Source organism: Phalacrocorax aristotelis, chromosome 18 (genome assembly GCF_949628215.1).
Source record: "Phalacrocorax aristotelis chromosome 18, bGulAri2.1, whole genome shotgun sequence".
Lineage (NCBI taxonomy): Eukaryota > Metazoa > Chordata > Aves > Suliformes > Phalacrocoracidae > Phalacrocorax > Phalacrocorax aristotelis.
In genome coordinates, this window is record NC_134293.1 from 1,086,771 (window position 1) to 1,109,543 (window position 22,773).

At 42.6% G+C, this 22,773-nt stretch overlaps 1 protein-coding gene and 1 long non-coding RNA gene across 2 annotated transcripts in view; both read right to left on the reverse strand.

The window, feature by feature from the left end:
• SLC46A1 (solute carrier family 46 member 1) overlaps window positions 1–22,773 on the reverse strand; it is an 85,636-nt gene that overhangs the window by 21,302 nt on the left and 41,561 nt on the right. Inside the window, exon 2 of the mRNA XM_075113572.1 lies at window positions 3,565–3,645. The gene's annotated coding sequence lies outside the window, so the exon portion shown is untranslated. The remainder of the gene's footprint in view (window positions 1–3,564; window positions 3,646–22,773) is intronic.
• On the reverse strand, window positions 11,931–13,037 carry LOC142066199 (uncharacterized). Its single transcript, XR_012663634.1, has 4 exons — window positions 12,992–13,037; window positions 12,674–12,820; window positions 12,441–12,487; window positions 11,931–12,074 (listed from the first exon to the last, which is right to left on the reverse strand). It is a non-coding gene; the product is annotated as an uncharacterized LOC142066199 (long non-coding RNA).

Consider the following 22,773-nt stretch of genomic DNA (forward strand, 5'->3'; position numbering starts at 1 on the left):
GAGAAGGACTTGTGGGGGATGTGATGGCTGGAGGCCGTCTTGGGCACTGTGATCGCAAAATGGTCGAGTTTTTCGATTCTCAGAGAAGTAAGGAGCAGGGTCAAGTGCTACCTTGAGCTTCTGGAGGAGAGACCTTGACCTGTTTAGGAGCCTGGTTGACAGGGTCCCTGGGAGGCAGGCCTGAAGGGCAAAGGAGTCCAGGAAGGCCTGACATTCTTCAAGGAAATCTTCAAGGCGCAGGAGCGGGCTGTCCCCATGTGCTGAAAGATGAGCCAGCGGAGGAGAAGATTGGCCTGGCTGAACAGAGAGCTTTGGCTGGAACTCAGGAATAAAAAGGAGAGTTTATGACCTTTGGAAGAAGGGGCAGGCAACTCAGGAGGACTGCAAGGATGTTGTGAGGTTATGGAGGGAGAAAATTAGCAGGGTCAAAGCCCAGCTAGAACTTAGTCTGCCTATTGCCATAAAAAGACAATAAAAAATGTTTCTCTAAATACGTTCGCAACAAAAGAAGGGCTAAGGAGAATCTCCATCCTTTATTAGATGTGGAGGTGAACATAGTGACCAAGGCTGAGGTACTTAATGCCTTCTTTGCTTCAGTCTTTAGTAGTAAGAGCCGTTGTTCTCTGGGTACGCAGCCCCCTGAGTTGGAAGACAGGGAGCAGAATGACACCCCCATAACCCAAGGGGAAACGGTTAGTGATCTGCTACACCACTTAGACACACGCAAGTCTCCGGGCCTGGATGGGATCCACCCAAGGGTGCTGAAGGAGCTGGCAGATGTGCTCACAAGCCACTTTCCTTCATTTATCAGCAGTCCTGGCTAACTGGGGAGGTCCTAGTCAACTGGAGATTAGCAAATGTGATGCCCATCTGCAAGAAGGGCCAGAAGGAAGATCCAAGGAACTACAGGCCAGCCAGTCTAACCTCGGTGCCAGGGAAGGTTATGGAGCAGATCATCTTGAGTGCCATCACGTGGCATGTACAGGACACCCAGGTGATCCAGGACCAGTCAGCACGGGTTTATGAAAGGCAGGTCCTGCTTGACTAACCTGATCTCCTTCTACAACAAGGTGACCCGCTTAGTGGATGAGGGAAAGGCTGTGGATCTTGTTTACCTGGACTTTAGTAAAGCCTTTGACACGGTTTCCCGCAGCATTCTCCTGGAGAAACTGCCTGCTCGTGGCTTGGATGGGCGTACTCTTCACTGGGTAAAAAACTGGCTGGACAGCCAGGCCCAAAGAGCTGTGGTGAATGGAGTTAAACTCAGTTGGCGGCTGGTCACAAGCGGGGTTCCCCAGGGCTCAATTTTGGGGCCAGTTCTGTTTAATGTCTTTATCAATGATCTGGATGAGGGGATCGAGTGCACGTCCAGTAAGGTTGCAGATGACACCAAGTTGGGCGGGAGTGTTCATCTGCTCAAGGGTAGGAAGGCTCTGCAGAGGGATCTGGGCAGGCTGGATCGATGGGCTGAGGCCAACAGGAAGAGATGCAACAAGGCCAAGTGCCAGGTCCTGCCCTTGGGTCACACCAACGCCAGGCAACGCCCCAGGCCTGGGGCAGAGGGGCTGGGAAGTGCCCGGCGGAGAAGGCCCTGGGGGTGCTGGCTGACAGCCAGCTGGGCATGAGCCAGCAGTGCCCGGGTGGCCAAGGAAGCCACCAGCCCCCGGGCTTGTGTCAGCACTGGTGTGGCCAGCAGGAGCCGGGCAGGGATGGGGCCCCTGTGCCCGGCACTGGGGAGGCCCCACCTCGAATGCTGGGCTCAGGTTTGGGCCCCTCGGGACAAGAAGGCCCCTGAGGTGCTGGAACAGGCTGCCCAGGGAAACAGTTGAGTCACCATCCCTGGAGGTATTTAAAAGATGTGTAGATGTGGCACTGAGGGACATGGTTTGTTTAGTGGTGGACTTTGCAGAGTTGGGTTAACGGTTGGACTCGATGACCTTAAAGGTCTTTTCCTACCTGAACAAATCTATGATTCTATATAAGATTACAGTCTGCAAGGTCATGATAAGAATAGCAATATTCTCTTGAGAAGGGGGAGAATCCCTGTGCCCTAAAATATATATGATAGAATTAAAGATTTATTTTTTTTAATGTAGCCCTGTGTTATGGAGATTTTTGCTACTATATACTACTGCTTCTATTTCCGTCTTCCACATATCAACTGCTTGTCTGTGTGCTTCCTTAAAATATATTGAAATAATCAGAGAAGTGAGCATAATTTATTTTCTCTTATTGTTAAAGTATTAATTTATTATTAAAAGTCCAATTTTCCCGGATCCTCAAGAGCCCCTAATACGGTTAAATATTTAATCCCTATTCTGCTGGAACTGCCTTTCAGTAGCACATAGACTCCTAATGACCAAACTGACAAAGATATTGGATTGTCCAAAGACACTTTGCCAAATCAAGCACTTGCATTTAGTACCATAAGTGAGGTTGGGTTCATATAGATCAGTTATACAACACATGCCCCTGAACTTTGTGCCAAATGCTTTGTTCTATTGTTGCCTGTCTAAGTTTTGCACAAAGTCTATTGCATTTCTGAAATCCCACTTGAATCATACTGGTTCAATGAGAGTGAACGTGAGTGAATTTCACTCTAAAATAGCATGTACACCCTTCAAAATCTTTCTCCTTTCTCTCTCTATCCTAATTATTAGGAGACAAGGACAAAGCGCGGTGTACATACAATTTATAAAATGTTAGAATTCACTGAACCTGCAGTAGTTTCTTTCCAGTTTCAACTGTCAAGACAATTCTGGTATCTGCTGATCACTGATTCCCTTTGCACTGATAGCTTCATTGGCCTGACAAGTATAGTTGCTCTGGAAAAATCACTGTCCCAGAAAGCACAGTGATATTAACCCTTCAGCGGCTTTGAAAGAAGGTGTTTTGATTTGATATGAGATGGGGATCCAATGGAATACTCACAGCGCAAGAAGGAAGGACATTTATTCTCTTTTGCTAATGAGCTCCTGGGTAACTGATTTCAATCACATAATGACTTGCTCAGGTCACTGCTAAACCATTCACCTTCTTTCCCTTTGCATTTACCCCTATCAAATAACATCCAAATCTATCTAAATACTTTCATTACCTTGCTCACCCTGTGTCTGAGTACCTAACAAAATGACAAACTCAAGCAGATGATTTGCTGCAAACCTCTCCCTTCTTGGCTCTTTGTCTACAGCACCAGGGCAGTGTGCACAGCTTTTGTTTGCTTTTTGTTTTCTTTGAAATACTTGCACATAGTTTACATGTCCTTCTAAATTACTGCTTAGCTAAGCAGGAAATGTTGAATTCTTATAACATTTCCCATCAGTCTCTCCTGCCAGCCCTTTAAAACTGTGTTATGATTCTTTGAAGTCTTTTCTATTAGTCTACATTATTCAGCGGCTGTGGTGTGCATAAGTACATGTAGGAGCACAGGTGCAATCTTTATGGCAATCTCAAGAAGAAAGAAGAGAGACATCAAGTAGCACAGAGTGTCATGGGGCCAACGCAATAATGCTGGGTGTTCCATGGTCATTAGCATGTATGAGTACATAAAGGTTAAAGACTTACCAGAAAATGGCTGCAGCAAAAGTTACTCAAGGGGTATAGAAATGCCCGGCTTCCAGAAGGAGAGAGGTGAAAAGCTGTAACCTGTAGACAGAGGAGAAAAGCTAACAATAATACCCGGACATAAAGAGAACGGAACATTTCATTAATAGTTTCCACCTTGAAGTGATGGTAGTAGCAAGTGCGCACTGGGCAGTTTATTGCCTTGGGTGTGTCTGAGTGCAGGACTAGTTGAGGTACAGCTAAATATAGTGTGCTTGTGCAAAACCCAGTAACACTATTAAAAATGTTCCTAATTTTCTAAGCAAAGCAGGTAGAAAGTGTTTCTAAGCCCCATTATTACACAGATCACCTTTGCAGGGTGGTTCCCCATTATGTTTCCAGATATTGCCCTCAAGGAGTGGCTCTATTTCCCATTGTGTGATCAAATTTCACAATCTTCTGCGAAACTGCCAGCTCAGCACCTGTTGTAGCTAGGTGTGATTTCCAACGCAGCTCTTCATTTCAGAGTTGACACTAAGTTTATTTTACATAAGAGTTGTAAGTGATAAATTTGTTAATGCGAAGGGGATGTCTGCCTTCTTGCCTGCCTTCTCTAAAAAGCAAATGCTCTACAAAACCACAAAATACAGGTTTCCCACAGTATATGCCAGTGAGTAAGTGGGTGACTCGCAGTCACCTCCTCCATTTTCCCTGGAGTTATGGTGCTGTCTTGCCTTGCCTTGCCCGGACACACGCGCGCGCGCACACGCACACACGCAAGTCCTACAGGCACATGCATGTACACCGAAGACAATACGAAGGACTTACCCGGGTAAATGTATGCATTTCTACGACACACGACCGCAGCAGAAAACCCGATGAATTTTAAGCAGGCTAACAGAGCAATGCAAACGGCTCACATTTGAGAAAGGCACTTCATCATAAACATCTTGACAGAAATTTGTAAAGTGGCATGTAAATGATGCAAGGGTCACTTCATCAAGCACTGAAATCATAAACAGACCTAACAGAACACATGGCAATTTTAAAGTCAAAACAGAATAAAGCCAGTATGTCTTTTTAATCCTCAAGTTGGTTTGGGGAAACCAAAAATTTGCTCCTGGTCACTTAAAAGCTATTAAAATTAACTTTAAGGAAGCTTTGTTGTATAGCACTTGAAATATATCTAGATCTTAGAATTTAATTCCTAAGCTTTCATTTAAAACAAACAAAACCCAAAAACTCGTTGAAGGAAGCCTGATCACATAACGGACACAAACTAATTCTCAAAAAGTTGAAAGATACTTTCAGAAAACAATGCACAAAGCAACAGAAACATGAAAGTCCCATGTTTTAGTCAACAGTCATCAGCATGTATGTAAATACGGACCTCTCTCCAGAAGCTGTAAGGGCAGTTCCACCGCCATCCCTGGAGGTAATTCCTCCCTCAGATAACAATGGCATGCTGGCAGTAGTGGCATCTTAGTCCAAAACACCAGCTCTCTCTGTTTGGCATAATTGCTCTAGGAATACAACCCTTTGCTCTCAATTAGCATGTTGGTTTTAGCATTTGCAAAGGCAGAAACAGAATTTAGAATTTCTGCAATAACCAACAGCCAAACAAAGAACAGAAAATAGAAATACAAGGACTTAGGAAATACACAACTTTAAATCATCAAGGAATTTCACAACCCTCAATTTTTTTCCAGGACGGAACCAATAAAACTATTTACAACTTGATTCACTGAACTTTATGATCTGAGTTAGTAATGACCAAGGGGCCAAAGTCTGGAAATGAAGTGGTTTGAATACGCTAATCACCTGGTGTCCAAAATAACAACTGTTTAATAGAACTTAATCACTACTGTCAATGCTGTGTATTTTCTCCTATTAAAGAAACATTTCATATTATTTATCCTTTAATCATACTAACAGACCGAAAACGTCAGGCTGCTGTTCCGGATGTACAGCTGCTCTTGCGATGTGCCATCTAGTGGCTGCAGACACCCTACCAGGGCATGTCCAGAGCTCCCAAATCCAGGCCAAGCACCCAGGCTTGGTGTTGATCTGCCTTGGAAAACACCCTTGAACAGCGAAGGGAAAAGTAATGGAACAAAAGGAACAATTTTCAAAGGCGGAGCATGACAGCAGAGCTGCAGAATTAACAAAATGGATTCAAATTGTGAAAAAGGAAAAAAACCCCAAAGCACAACAAACTAACTTGAAAATAGGGATGAAACAAAATGGTTGATTCAAGGGTTCAGCCCTTACAGGTTGTTACGCATGATTGGCAGTGGTAGGTTAGTGTTTGGACTCGATGATCTTAAGGGTCTTTTCCAACCTTAACGATCCTACGATTCTATGATTTAGATCAGACCAGATGCCGCTGCTTCAAGGCTCAGACCTTGTATGCCTGTGCAAGGTATCTCTCTTGATAAAGCACTAGCTGTGACTACATATAGACGGCACCGTACTTGAAATGTTAAGTATGATCAGCTAAACATCTAAACTTTACTCTACTTCAAGCTGATGCTATTCAGCTGACTTCAGATTAGCATTAAGGTTCTCTTGCCAACCTAGCAGCACTGCAGGCATTTCCTCGTTTCCCTTGACCCCTGTCCAGTCTATGAGAGACAGAGCAATTCCAAGTTTTCCCAATACCTGCCACCAGGACCTAGGGCCTTCCATTCTTTGGAAGGGACCGGAAAGCCCTGGGACACCAAATTTCATTAATCCTGCTGATGACAGAACTTCTCCTTCCTTTCTATAAAGCAAAAGGAAGAGTGGCCAGAGCGGTCCAACTCACGTCCATATTAATGTGGCATTGCACAATGACAGAGGAGCAAGTTGTGTGCAGAAGCAGACGGGGAATAGAGTCTCGGGACAGTCAGCTGCAAGGCACCACTTCTCCTGGTTGCCTATCAAGGGGATCTCGGTGAGCGGTGGTTATTCTGGGGCAATTGTAGTGACTGCGAAGGGAAAGTCACACTCCCCTTTTTTGCTGTAGGACTATCCTGATGAGGCTTGCCAGAAAATTCAGAAGGATCCTCTTTATTTTTAAGATGTCTGTCACCTGAAGGGAGCTTGCATTTTCCTCCTTATTCTTACCTCTGGCAATATCATTCCTGCTACATGAAACATGCAATCATAAATCATTTGTCTGCATTGCAGATAACACAGTTGTACAATGCAAGCTTCCTCACACCTGTGCTTTTCCTTTTCTCCTTAGACCTTTGCAAGCGGTGTTGTGGTATCAAGAGCTACAACCGGTACTGAAGAAATAGTAGTCTCAGAAGATACTACCTAGCCCAGCCAAAGTAACCTTTGCAATTTCTTTAGCATTACAGCTTTATCCAGGCTACATAGAAAAAAGTAACATCATCAGAATTTGTTCAGATGACTTTCAGAGACTGGAGTGCTCAGTGTAACTCGCAAGCTTAGGGATGAAGACAGAACAGTTTTTCCTCTGATTCGTGGTGAAAGCCCGCGACCACAGCCAGCGCTGCAGTCCTTCTGGATAGTCACAACAGGAAGATCAGTGAATGGCGCAGGAAAAACAAACTCCACTTTCACGCTTATGATTATCTCTTAATTTAAGGTGCTCTGACAGTTGGCAGAAAGCATGGTGTATGGACAAGACAAAAATAAACTTCTGAAATATATCCAGAAAAGACTGAAGTACAGCTGAAGAGGGGCTCTGTCTGCCGTCCTGGCTCCAGAAACAAAACTCTTTCTCCCCAGTGCACGGGGTGTGTGGAAGTGCAGGAGTTCATACTGCATGACTCTGTATTTTGGCAGAGATACTATAAGAAAAAAAACATGCAGCTTATTAGCCTAGAAGAAAACTCTTTGGTCTGTTTACACTGTAGCCACACACCTGTATCTCAGAAATATGAGACAATTGATGGGGAAAGGGGAGGGGACCGACATCTTCAGTGTTTCCCCTGCACCAGGTGCAGTCAAGTCTGTAATATCTTTCTAGCCACTATTTTGAATCGGTGCCACTTTTGGCCTACTGTACCTGCTGAACAGCCCCTGCAGGGAATGACTCCAAAACATGCCCATGCTCTCTGCTCCAGCAAGATCAGCTCTTACCTGGAGCCCTGGCGGGTGCATACATAAGTCAGCCAAATCCCCAAACCGTTCTAGCGCAGCTGCAGTTCCTCCAAGTCACAGACAGACTTAAAAACACTAAATCTGGTACTGACCGATTGTACCAATTAGTTTTCCTTACAGGACACATCACTTAATTTCCTGTTGCTGCCAGTTTACATTCCGTTTTCACAGGACATGAATGTGGCATTCAGGAAACTTGTTGTCTTGCCACATCACAGCTGTGTCATAAAAGATCGAGGTAGGGACAGAGACAGAGCTGGATGAGAGAATGTCCCAACTCCTTAGTTCCCCAAACTGAAGTGCAATACAGTAAAATCCGGCTGGATTAACTGTAACAATTCTACGTGTCTGGTTCTCCTGAATATGATTGTTCGATATTCATGGTCAAACAGTGAAGAAGCAAAGAGGGTTATATATAAAAAGAATAAATTGATTTTTTTCTTTAACAAGAACAGCTTTCTTTGTATCATGAGAATGACAGAAAAACACGCTTCATGTCTGTGAAGACAGTAGCCACATGAATAAGAACAAAGCAGCTGTTACTGCAATGCTGATTAGTGAGACCAAGCAGACTGCTGGCCATAAAAATAGCAGATTTATCTCCCAGCTGTATTGCTTTTGAATTATCTTCTTCTCGTTAGTAATGGTGTGACATGAAATCATTCAGTGTTTACTGAAGCGGAATAAGCAACGTGAAACTGTTTTGAGAAAGTAGGTTCTGCCACACAATACGTGACGAAGCAAAAGGCATGGCAGGCTCTATCAACTGCTCTGCACAGGCAGCGATGGGTGGGACCGGGCTGTGCGGCTCCAGCGGGACAGCAGGGTATTGCATGAGCCCATACTGGAACGCACATAGTATTTCTGTCACTTGTATTTCTTGAATCTGGCTGCACACAACCCTACATAGCAGAGAAAGCAAAGTCTCTAGTTAAGGAATTTAGATCTTCATTGAAAAGGAAAATTTAGTATTCTTAGGTGGTGATTAACAGGAACTCTGAGTTAGAGTTTACAAATATGATGAGTCTTTAATTTACACAACAAGTAGAGCAATAAAGGTTAGAGGAAAGAGCCTGAGAGGGCGGGAGAAATACCTTCACGTCTAACTTAGGCTGCTAACACATTCTAATTACAATTGGTCTCACAACAAAAATCTTTCAAGAGTCAGTATGTTTTGGCTTTAGATTTAAAACAGACAGGTGCTGCAAACACCGTGTTAGCGCAAAGAATTATCAAACGCGTACTCCAGCAGAATGCCTGCGTTTTCTTTAAATCTTAGTCAGGTTATTTTTTGTCACGAAAGAAGTACCTGCATCTTTGGCAGTTGTAAAAATATCATGCATGGCACCACCTGCCAGACTAATAACAATAATTAGAAATGTAATAAACTGTTCATTGGCAAGGTAACAAATTGTCTTATCCTTTGAAAGTCACACTGGCCTGAGGCAATTCCTCACAGACATTCGCCACTGATGTCACAAGAGCCTGAGTGAAAAGCATACTGTGCAAAAAAAACAAGAGAGAAGAAAAATAAGGAAGAAGAAAAACCCCCACTGGCAAGGAGACATTCAGGCAATGTAGAGCACCTGCGGAGGATTCTTGTTTTACTGAACAAACCATCAGAAGTAAGGACTTACAAAGAGCTGACGGTGAAGGCAAACCAGTGCTATTGCTTCCTATGAAACCCTACAGACTGGGGCTTTTGGAGGATCACACGAGCTCATAATACTTGCTTAAGAAGATAAAACATTTTAAACTGAATTTAGAATTAACACTTCACTTGCGATTACTTCTTTTTATGCTCCTTATTCTCTTCATCTTTTGTACAATGATCTTCCAAAAAATAATTTGCCCTGAATACCTTCTGTTCAGGGTGGGTTACTCTGGCTCTTGTACCTCACACATCCAATTTAAGATCTGGCAATATGAGATCAGTATTTTTCTCACTGAAGCTCCTCGGTTTGTCTGCCAGATAGGAATTAGCGGTCTGCTCAGGATTTTTACCCCCCATTATAACTTTCCATTTGAACTGACCACACAATTTCACATTGCTTGTTTTCTAAGAGTGTTTCAAATCATCCTCAGCAATGAAAATATGGTTTCATATTCTCATGACCTTATAGCATTTATGCCCCCTCTTCCACGCAATATGTTTTATCTCTAAAAATCCATTTTCAGTTTTTGAAATGTAAAAGCCATCCAGAAATCTGTGAACATAAAATATTTGCTTCAGTCCACATCCTCCTCCATCCATCTTCTAGAATATATGCAAGCGTTCAAGAGAACACAGCTACCAGTTCCATGCTTACAGAGAACTGAAGAGAAGAAAATCAAGTCATAAGCGCTGCATAAGCACTTCTTTCTGAGGCTTCTGATGATTTCACAGTCCCAGTAAGTCATCTAGGAGGGGCCCATGCCAGGCAGCAGCCTGCTTTTGTTCTTTGCTTTGTACTAAGAAGGGAGGGACATTGCTGAGGTACAACACTTTGAGTATTTATATGATTCATTCCTTCTTTCATTGAATCATTTTCTAGTTTCTAAGATAATACCTCTGGGATGATTTCAACTGCTGTTTGCGGAAGCACTAGGTTTTATGTTTTCCACTATTGTGTGTGAAGATAAAGATGAGGGAAGGGTTGCCCAAGCAAGATGTGAAAAGGTTTTGGACAGGATGGGGGAAACCTCTCTTGCATGGTTCTGATTACTGACCTGACGGCTCCAAAGCCTTGCATACCGAGCTAGGAAGGGCAGCTCAGAACCCTGACTAACAGCCACGTATAGCCATAACCTTCCTGCTGAGCGTGCTGCATACTTCCCCAAAGCCAAGCAATGCCCTAGACTGTGTCAAATAATTCATCCCAGGCCATGTTTGCATTATAATTTGTTAGGAAAACCCAAGTGTGCTAGTCCTCCTCAATGTCCTAGGTAAACTCTTCCCACTTTTCCTTTCTGTTTCAAAATCAACACAATAATAGCTGGTAGAATCTGAGCTAACACATTGCAGTGATGATATTAAGCACCTGTCAGCTTTGCCTATAAATACTGCAGCTATAACTATGTTCTCTTAATGAGCTCATAAGAAACTTGTGTCAAGAACTAAATTGGAGTTGTATGCCTAAAACAGCTTTCCTGCAATACAGCTCTACTAATCCTGTATATGCACCTCTATATCTCACATTAATATTGTCAGTGCATTTTGGGAAGCTTGGGACAAACGTTCCCCCAAAGTCTATGGAAGTGGAGAAACGCTAAAAGGGCGTGCATGTGTTGGCACTGGCTGCTTATGGAGCGCTGTAGTTAGGAACATCCAAGCACACTCCAAGAAAGGAAGAAGACAGACCAGTTGTTCTGGTTGTCAGACATGGTTAAGGGGCTAAAAAAAAAAAAACAACCCAGAAAAAAAAAAACCCAACCAAAAAGCCAAACCAGCACATGCACACGTCTGCCAAGCCAGTTATAAGGAGATAATCATGCGCTAGCCAAAGCCTCTGGCAGGAGTAGAACACTGTTAGCTGCCTTCTACTTAGCTAAATATTAATCACCCTGTTTAGAACCAATCGTGTCACTAACTGGTTGCAAACTTTGTTAAAGGTTGTGGTACAGGGGTGTACTGTTTTATCTCCAGCTGTGGTATTCTGAGACTCCTACAGAAAATATGTTGAGCAAGGCAAATACAAAAGCCATATTCCAGTTGTTTGCAAATTCCTCAGTTTTTGAAAGGGCTATAGGAGGTTCTGCAAGCCAGAAAGCACCTGCAAGCAGGTCCCGAGTGCACTCCGCTGGGCTGAGTACTACACGAGAGATTCTCAAACAATTCAAACCAGATTCTCTTCAGCTGTTGGAAAGGAAGGGTGCAAGAATACAACGTGTTTCATCTTGGGTTGCAGAGTATGCAAGTGCAGTAAATTGCTAACATGCTTCGTCTGTACCACAAAGCGACATCGCATGTCATTCACAAACAAATGTTGCTCCTAAGCTCAGTCACAGCTCCAGAAAGGATGCTGCATGCTCATGACAGAATGTCAGCAAGGAGGAACAGACCAGAAAATAGCCTGAGAACTAAAAGATGCACACTATTTGGGGTACATGTGGGTTATTCAACACCCTTTAAATCATCTTGCAGCTTAAAATAAATGGAAAATAAAACGAGCAGGCAAGCCTTAGAAGCAATAATATGAAGTAATGTATATGAGCGATCATTTCATTGCCTATGCCTTAGCGCTAAGTGGCCAAAGCTGCATAACATATTCAAAATCATGAATGTGACAGGATTGGGTTTGGAAGACTCATACAGTTCAAAGGCCTCACCTGTAGCTCCACATGTTCTTGAAACTCCCACAGTCCCTCAGGGCCTCAAAACCAGAATGCAATAGCATTCTCCTTTGAATCTCGTGTGGTCTGACCTTTAGAAAGTCCTATTTAGACAGAGGAGTTAGAGGTGCCTAGGCAGAGGATCAGCCAACTCTTTTCTCTCCGATATCCATACCAAAGTTGCCAGTGCCACTGCCAGGTGCCCTGATGAAATACTTCTAGGATTCAGGCATCTGTCTTCTGACACTGGCCACGCTCTTCTACATTCTTGACTTTGACAGAGAATGCATTAATCAAATTACCATGCTCTGGAAACGGATGTAAGGTAGAGTTCCTCCTTATTATCGCCATGTCACCAAAACTCCCCCAATAGCCTCGCTCTGCACAACTCCGTGATGTTAGAAAGAGCCTGGCAGCCAAACATGAAGAAGCCGTAAGACCAAACAAACAAAGACAGCCTGCCAACCTACCACTTATCCGGCAGCTTCAGGCTAGGAAAGCTTTCCCTTTGTTAACCCTGTAAGAAAAAAGGGAAGAAAATCACAAAAGATTCTTTCTGAAGTGCAATGTCAACAAAAAAGGGAAAGTTGACAGAATGCTGCCAACTCTTCACAAATTACATTCTGTGAGAAGAGAAGAAAGTTTATGATACATTACAGGATTTTTCAACCTGATTCCAAGGTCTCAAACTTCACTTACTTACAGTGATCTGCTCCAAGGAGGAATAAGCATTCCTCCCTGAGGACAGGAGAAAGGTCCGTCTGCCCTGGAACGATACAGGGTCCTGAACATGGCATGTGATACTGAACAGTCAAAAGGAACAAATAACAAAGCACAAGAGAAAATAAACCTGTGAGGAGAATCAGAGATTATTACTCCATTAGCCCAATATCTCTGGCTTAAATTCATTACCTCACTCCTGTATTGGAAGTTGCGTACTAATAGTAGTCTTGTCAAAAAAGCAAAACAGAACATATTGCTAGATGACACATTGACTATAACACGCGTCTACATCACCCACCTGAATTTCACCTAGAGCAGAAAGGCCCAGAGTCAAGTCTAACACCACATCTCGAGCTCATCCTCATTTCTAAAATAACAAAGCAATAACAGCTTATAGTGGCTGTCACATTGCTACAGATGCTGTGCTTTATAGGCAACACTAAATCACTGGTCAGGAAACGATATTTCATATATAATAATGGTTCTTTATATTTTAATTTAAGACTAAACAATTAACACACAGAAAGTTCTGCAAATGCCAAGAAAAGAGCATCTTATGTGCGTGTCAGATTTGGAGGCTATAATTCAGATGTCCATGGTGAATTTTATCCTTCAGTCTTCCAACCGAATACTGCAGCTCACAGCTCCTCTCAGCCCTAACAACGACAGGGCAAAGACAGATATATTCTGTCAAAATAAGAGGCTCAGAAGGGAACGAGAATGATACTCAAAAATATTGAAAACCCAGATCGATGAGTTCCGGTTACCAGTGTGTTTTTCTAGACACTTTAAACTACCAGATAAATGCACTTGGAGTTATTTCTTAGGGACAAAAATGGGCTGAAGTGTATGTAGGTTAAACCAAGGTGTGTATTCCCTAGGGATATCTGAGAAGATAAAAAGCAAGCCCTGACTACTATTTAAAGGCAGCACAGCAGACGGTTAAGTTACACCCAGGTGTGTCTTCCCTCAGGTGATCCCAAGGGAGAGATGCTAGGCCACTTTTCCTATTTAATGGTGGCAGAATAGCTGGTTAGATTACGTCTTAAGTCATTTTGTAAGCTTATCATCCAAATGTTAGGATACAAAAATTGTAAGCCTACAAAGCTATTTATGATAACAAATACTGCTGCCATCACTGCATAATAAAATACAAACAATGTATTAAAAATGAGCAATTATCCCACTACTAAATTAAATAAGAATATTTTATCAAAGGAATGAATTTGTGTTCTGGCTGGGCACAAAATGAAGTAAGTTAATAGGGAGAACTCCTCACTGACAAAATTCCAGATCAACAAGACCGTTCTTGCCAATTTTAAATAGCAGGAGGGGTTTATAATGAGGTCAACAGTGGTTTTCCACGTAAGGGAGCCCAAGAACACTTTATGTTAAAATTGATCAAACATTCTGAATTGGATACAAAGCATCATGCACGCCTTTGAGCTCAGCCTATCCATGTCCAGTGCTCTGCTTTGAAAAGCACTAGCGAGTCCAGAAAAAAAACTTTTGAGACAAGGATCAATCTGTGAAAAATAAGAAGACAACCATATTTTCCCAACTTCTTTTACAACAGGAGCTCATACACCCCAGATGCCAGACTGTGGCACTACAGGAAGCATATCATGCAGGGTGACTCCCCCTAAGCAAAGGGAACAAAGATGGAAGCAGGCTCCTGAGCCGCTCATTCCGGCCACCTTTCAAAGACATCGCACTGTGTCAGTTATGCAGACTGTCTCTTCTTTTCCCTGCGCAGTGCTGCCTGCACAGAAGTACCAAACAGCACCGTCCCTTCAGGAACCTTCAGTGGGCAGCTGAGCCCTCACCAAAGCAGAGAGGAGCCATTTCCTCCTGCTGACATCATTATTTCAAACTACAGTCTCGCTCAGACATCACTGAATTGGTTCCACTGACTCGCATTTTGAGTATTTACTTCGCAGCTTTGATGGCTGCAATTTATTTTTTTTATCCCCAAAACGAAAGATCAGATCCAGGAACAGAAGCTATCAGTTTAGAATAGCTGCCGGTACACCAAACAAACACCTCAGTCTTTCAATAAAAGCTCAGACCAAGAACAGATCTAAAGTTAATTCTTTACAATAGCCTAGTCTGGATCTGACAAAGCTAAGTTTGTTCTGATGTAAGCCTCTTGATCCCTCCTGTTCTTTGCTTGCGGCACATGGCTTCATCTCCTGAAGACCAAACTGTTTCAGTTTAACAAAACTCTTCAAGCTGACTGTAAGTCAGCTGTGAGGGGAAAAGGGGGCGGAGGGAAGGAAGTACTGACTTTAAATTCTACAAAACTATTTTGCCAGTCAAAGGGAGAAACACTACAAAGCAGTACTGCAGTGGGCTGTGCTCTTTTTGCCCGCAAAGGTGGATGTTGATAAAAGGCTGTGGTATGCGCTGGTAAGAAACAGGAAAAGTCTGCAGCAAACACTGACACCCCCCTTTCCTCTAGGTATTTCCTCCTGATAGTTATCCCAGGAAAGAAAAGATAATGCTTGCCAGGCAGTGGTTCACTTTCATTCAGGATCTTATCTCTGCACTGCGATCGACCTGTGACGCCAGCTCAAGTAAACACACCCAACGAGTTCATGTTAAACAAGCTAACTTAGGTACCACTAACTACCTAGCTGCAGCAGTCTGGATTTCAAGGCAGGCTGCAAGGCTCACTGCAGAGACCGGGTTAATAATCAGGCCATTAGCCTCCTTTGGTTCTGGGCCATTGCAGCTAGGGCCTAAGTTACTAACATAAAACCGTCTCAGATTTGTCTATCTCAGCCATCAGAGTAAGAATCGTAAATTAAGGGTAGCACCAAATTTGGGAGTAATTAAGTAAAGATGTCAAGTGTAGCCCAAACCACCTCAGAATCTTCTCTGCCAGCTTTAGACGTGTAACCCTGAGGAACATCCAATGTGAAAGCCCTTGGAAAGGACAAGTAATTATCCAGCACTATCTCTGAGATCTTCCAGACAGGAAAGAGCATACCAACACTCCATGCCCACTATCTCTACAAGATCCAGCAGATAAATTGACAAAGTCTTCATTTCTAGTATCAGAAGTTCCTGATAGATCTAATAAAACCAAACTGACAAACTCTTGATAGGAAATAATTCATCACAGGCAAACCCATGGCTTTTCTTCCACAGGTCTTAATACTACGGCCTGTGGATGTCGTGGTAGATCTTTTCTATCACAAGTCTGCGTAAAGTATTCTGCAACAGGAATCACAAAAACACTTCATGAATAGCATGAACTGAAAATGAATATAAATGTGTCCTCCAAAGCAGAGAGCATGTTTTTATCAAAGTTTCAAGACCTTATTCAGTATCTTACCATAATCGTGGGAGATAAACATGGGTGTACCTATACAATGACCTGGGGGCCGCAAAGATGTTTCTACTGTTTTGTGGAATGACGATAATTATATTTAGCACTCATTCAAGGCTTTTCATCTTCAAAGCACTTTACAAACATTAATTAATCCTCACAACACCCTATGAGGTAGGTAAGTATTATTACAGTAGGTGTGATCAGGTTTGTGTAGGGGACTGTAGAGTGTGCACAAAGCCAGGTAAGGGAAGCAGAAATACATATTCCTGCAACTGCACATTTAAACTCATATGCCTCCCTACTTACTGCACACAAAACCAAACCTCTCCACATAAACATATATACATACGTGCCCACACAAATGCATACGCTCCTCCAATCTAGTTCTATTTTTATGACTGCGCTACGGCACCCTGGTTTTGGGGAAGGAATGTTACCTTCAGTATACTGGTCTTGTTGTGTTCCTCTGACATTTAAATGGTGCGACATGTTTTGACATTCTATGGTGGAGCCACAGTTCCTTTCCACGAGGAGAGTTCAGACTGAACAAACGCAAGAAAGGCGCCGATTTCTGGTAGCCGAAATGCTTTCTGATAGTATGGCAAAATCCATGCCAGGAAAGAGTGTTTTTAATAACCACAGGTGGATAATAGGTTTGCAAAACACAGTAACAGATGGGTATTTTAAATCAAAAGAAAAACAGAGAGGTTGAGAGGGAGCACTCTCTTTCCAGACAGTTAGAGCTCAATACCTGCCCAACTTCTCTGAAGAATTACCAAGAGAACAAGGGAAAAAACCTGCAGCTTAGTCATATTTGTATTCTTATTAAATGCAGGACTGCCTGAGGCGAACAAGAGCTGATATCATAATTATTGGCTTGCCTAGCCAGCTGCCTTCTCTCACCTGATGTAAGATCAGATCTTTCCAGCCTTTGGAGACTCTGTACCGCTGAGCCTCCACTCTCTCTGCAGGGCTGTTTGAATGACCTAATCCTGTCCTGCAGCAGCAGCACGCCGTTTTGCTTCAGTAAAAAGGTAAGAGGAAACCTCTGACAACTTCATATAGCTTTTTAGAATTCAGCCGTGAAAGCCAAACGGAAGGGGGAGCAGAACTCTCTTGCCTTGGCTCATCTATTTAATCTGAAGTCCCTGAGGCTGACTTTGAAGAACTTCAGACTGAGGGAAGGGGAAGGTCAGCGCCTACATCCCGTTCCTCAGCAACTCCTATAGGTATTTACCAGCTGTGAGCGAAGAGTAGCAAGAGAAGGAGTCAAGAAAACCCCAGGTAAGTTCATAGATCCATTGGTCTAATACTGGGAGAAATTAAGACTGTAGGTGATTTCCCAACAGAAAAAAAAAAAATAGCTCTCCTTGTCTCGGGTGTATACCAGCTTAATCTAAGCTATTTTCTGTTCCATTGTTACAAAGGGAGCTGGAAGTATTTATCATTACCTAAAAAAAAAAATAATAATTAAATAACAGAAAGACAAACCAAGACAAGTCTTCTAAAAGAAAGTGGGAAGGTCTTATGTCTCAGAGATTCATAATAGATTTATTTCAAACTTTTCCAATGGTGAATCAAAAACTTGAGAAGTTGGATGTTTTGAAATCAGCTTGCTTTTGCTACAGTCTCTGTTTTAAATCTGTTACTTTTGCCTCGTGTGTTTTGTAGTGGTAGATGAAAACTTTGTTTAGACTTCCTCCCGTATTGGAAGGTGCCTGAAGTGCCATCCAGGCAGAAGTAGGATGTGTTAACTGCAGAAATGGATACTTGCTTCTTATTTCTTTATATGCACAGGGAGTATATCGCTTTCTTTTCACTTCTTAGTTTCAGACTGTTAGATTTCCAGCGAGAAGGGAACTGTTTTTGTTACAAACACAATAATTATCAAACCTATAAATAACAACTAGCCATCATTTACTCGTGGCCTCAGATTAAATCTTGGGGAATCAGAGTTTATTCTATAAATGTTTCAGTGTGGTTTATCTGAATCGTATGTTTCTAACTTGAATGTTGATATGAGCTAGGTTGAACTGGATGAGTTTTAGGGTGAAAATGTATGTATTTTGTTCATAACTAATTATGAGCATAGAAGAAGAAAAAATTTTTAATATCTAGAATGCTTATTTCTTAAGGAGTAGAGGCTCGTGTGGTTTGCTTTCCGTCAGGTGATACCCTGTATTATATATGCAGCCAAGAAAATACACAACTAAAGCATGTTGTTTACCCGACATGCTGGTGAGGGGAGATGAACATGGGTAGAAGTAGTATTAATGTAAGTGAAATAAGAGACTACACCCTGGTACGCTGAGCATCTGCACTCGCCTCAGATGTTAGTGTGAGAAAGTACTAGCTTGTACACAAACACAGGTACTTGTGTAATATTGCTGGGTTTGTAGCTGTAACTGGAGCCACGTGTCAGTTACTGACATAGGAGGCAGTCGAGTACTCTGGGGAGTAAATGGAAATATCCGTATGCCACTGCGATAGGTGTAACGTAGGGACCTGCCAGGAGCACACCAAGACACTTGCCATCACTGCCAGACACTGAGCTGAAAGAGGAAAGCCTAGAAGGACGGTCATCTGTATGAAGCAATGTCTTTCTGATCCATTCCTTGCAATAACAGGCTTTTTCTTTTTTAGGGGAATAGCTTGCTGCTCAAATACAGATTTTGAAGGGGATAATGAGAAAGACGCATAAAAAGCCCCAGAAAATGCACTATGTCCTTTTAGAGCATCTGATTTGTAAAAAAAGAAACAAAAAGAAAACAATTTTTTAGGATTTCTGGAAACTAAACATTAACCACAACATCAAAATGTTAATATTTTTGGCCACAAACTCCAGAAATTTAACACAAGAAGTGGTATCATGCAGAACTATATTTTCAGTCATAAAATCACTCCCATAACCTAGTTTCACAGGCTGTTAAATGACCAGGGACAGGGAGACAGTGATAGGGCCTCCAAAAAATGTGAAACAGAAATTTCCAAGTCCTGCAAAAAATATTGATAATTGATTCACATTAGAACCAAAAGGAGACTTTGATTACAGCCCAGAGTGACCACAGCTAGATCTGAAGCCAGAAGTTCTGCGGTAATCCATGCAATAAAATTTAAAAGGTATAAAGTTACAAACCGTCCCCCCCCCCCCCAAAAAAAAAAAAAAAACCAAAACCAAAAACGAAAAACGCCCACCATGTATTAATCTTTAAAAGGTAGGGGCTCAAAGCACTGAAGAGTGTATAATGAAGAATTTTTACATGTACTACTCTGTCCTGCTTATAAACCCAACAATTACAGATGTAAAATATTCTAGCAGCTTATGCCTCCCTCATGCAGAAGCTGTGGAAGCTGCTCTTTCTGACTGTGTCCATCAGAAAGTCAGGAAAAGTGTTGGCTTAGATGCGGCAGCGAAGCAGCATTTGGTAGTCTGTGTCTGTAAGCCAAAAAATAGTCAATGGAGATAACTTCCGAACAGGTAGGATTGGCTGGTTGTGGCCACCTCCTCTGCTGTTACACAGAAAGCCTGAGCTTTAGGATTTGGGTCAAACACACCTCCCTGCTCCCCTGCTCTTCAAAAAACATTAGCTCAAAATACAAGGAGGTTAATTATGGAGATAATGCAGATGGGGCAAGAGGTACAAATAAAATCCTCCTTTCGTACATCTGTGAGTATGACCAGTGCCACATCTTTCCAAGACCATTCTTCACTTAGGTAAGATTTGGAAGCAAGGTGGCAGCCCTCAGAAGCTATGCAAGGTTGAAAGAGGCTGGAATACCCTGAGCAGAAGCCCACTAATAAATCACCACAGGATGGCATCATTCTGTCCACCTCAGGAAGCAGAGCTGTGAGGTGCTGCTCTTTCTTCTGAGTCACTACTGAATCAATGCCCCACCACAGTGCTAACGACAGGATGCTGCGTACATTAAGGACTAAAAGCAAAGTCTTGGCCAATTCTATTTATCAAAGACACTATGCCACTTTTAATAAGATTAGGGAAATAATCAACCCTTTTGCCACATTTCAAACACAAATTCAAGCCATGCCCTCATAGTCACAGCCAGCTGCTCTGCTACTCCCGACTGGCTCCTCACCCCATAGGCAAACATCCTGTTTTTCTGTTGTTTTCTTTCAAGTCAACTAAGCCCTGTACAACACAACCCATTTTTTGCACCCCTCTTGTGCAACCAAGTCTCCTGATCATACGTGAGATACTACCAGTGGTTTCTTCCATAGCACCGAGGAAGCTGAGACCCCTCACTATAATGCAGCACACTATGCTTGCCAGCTCCTCGCAAACACCCTCTTCCCTAGCAGCCTAAATGCCACTATTCTTCCTTCGAATCAACACTTAAAAGAGCCACATATTCCAAACAACCACCATAGAATATATTATTTTCTTTTATTTGGTGTGCGAGACCTTTAGAGCTGTCCACAGAATGTTACTTTTTGCATGACAAAAAAAAATAATCATACGTAAGATTATTATACGTATTTTACCTATTATACGTATTTTACCTAAATTCCCTGACATTTTCAAACAAAACCTGCCTTCTTTGTGCCCTGTTAAATGTTGCCGAGTACTGAAGGGAGCTGCTAAACATGTGGTTAGCAAAGTGATCCCTGCACAGCCTTTACAAATCTTAACAGTGTCTTTTAAGGCTTAGTAAATATATGTAAAATCGTTTTAAGATGTTTGGATGAGACAGGGCTACTGCAATCCAGAGCATTATTATCTTTCTGTTGGTGAAGTGCTCAGAAATGAATGAAGCATATAGGGTGAGGTTCCATCAGAGTCATGTAATGAAGCTAAACATGCTGTCATTTTAACCCAATTTGTTTCCCTCTGTACTGCTGCCTCACCAGTTTGTTAGAGCCTCTCAAAGGAGCTCATCTAGTGTCAGCTTACAACTTCCACACCTAGCCCGTACTTTACTCCTGGAATGGGTAGGTATCCCTGCCCTGCAAACTCTTAACTGCTGGTTCAACAGACCTGCCAGGACAGGTCCCTGCAACATTCCCCTCTGTGGGCAAATGGTAGGATGCCAGAAATATTAGACAGGAACCTGTTCTCCCAGGAATGTAAGTAATTCATAGAAGGAAATAATTTACTATTTTCCCAGCTGGAATAATTAAACAGCTAGGCACTGTCCTCCCAAGCTGCAGAAAAGGAGAGCAAACGAGAAGGGGGAAAAAGAGCTGGAATGTCCTCCAATCTAAATTCTCCTCCAGACCAAACAACCTTAAATCTTTCCTCTTAAGCCACATTTTCTAGGCCTCTGACTGTCCCCACTCCTCTCCTATGAGCTCCAAAGCGGAGTCTGTTGTTTGAAAATGCAGTGACCAAAACTGGACACAAACCTTCGGCTGGTACTTTACCAACCCCAAGAGGAGTTACGCTCACAGGTGTCACAGAAGGTACTTCTGTAAGCACCTTACCCCTGCTGGCATGTCTGCCTTGCTCGTTACGGCACGATGGGGCGGATTTCGGCTCAGCTTGTAACCCATTAAAACCTCAGGATCTTTTTATGCAGAACTGCAACCTCGTCGCTTGTTCTCATTCACCATCTGCAGGGTTTGTTATCCCTGCCTAGATGCTGAACTGAGTTATCGTTAAACCGCATTTTACTTTTTTCAGATCATTTTTCCTGAGTCCGTTTGAGTATTAATCCTGTCCTCTAACCACCTACGCAAAGCCTTCCATCTTTGTGATGTCTCCAGACCTGGTCAGTGTTCCTCTCCAGTCTATCAGGCAAATTGTTAGTGAAAATAACAAGTAGTGTCAGACTCGAAGAAATCCTCTCAAAATACCCTTTCGTTCTGACAACAAGCAGTCAGTAACTACTCAATGCTCTAATCCACGCAGCTGTACCTCCTCTCTGCTGGAGCTCTATCTAAGAAACCAGACCGTTTCTTAGCTTGCTTATGAGATTCTCAGGGAGACAGCATAGAAGCCTCACTAGTGTCAAGTGTATTACCCGTACACCTTCTCCTCTTCTCGCAAGGCCGTACACAGGGAAACTACACCGGTATGACAATTTCTTCTTAGCAAATTCGTAATGGCTTTTACTTTTGTCTTTTTTTTCCCCTAGTTTGTTGCTTTGGTGGTTTTTTAACTTTGTACTTTTCTGGGAATTAAAGTTAAATCTGCCATCTGTGATTCCCTCATAATTTCTAATTTCAGGACAGGCACTATATTTACCTCCTTTCGGTCTTCTGATATGACTCGCATACTCGGCAAATTCTGAGACAAAGACCTGCAGCTCTGTAGTTATTTCAGCCGATTCTCCAAATTCACTTGAATGAAATTAATTGGGGCCACTGAACCTGAAGATGTCAAAAAGCCCCAGCCCTGTCCTCTGGGAGGTGAGAACACACGGATCCTCCAGTGTATGAGATCAGAGGCAAACATTAATATTCCAGGATTTCTCATACTCTGACTTGGCATTGCCCCGTTAGTTTTCCATTGTGCTTTAAGGTCACTAATTAATGTATGCCCTACTTTTCCACCCAGGAATAGATTTGGGCTGGGTTTTTTTCTTTGAAATGCAGAGTGTCTAGAGAGCACCTGCCCTACCGTACGGGTTTGGGGTCAGCTTTGCGATATCTGAATTCTCTTTTGGTCACACACAAGAAATACTACTGTCTAACGTCTTTGCTAAGAACCTTTGAAAGCACTGAAAAATTACATGCTAGGGCCAACATTTTCAAGATTAGCCATTAAAGCTAAGTACTCTGTTTG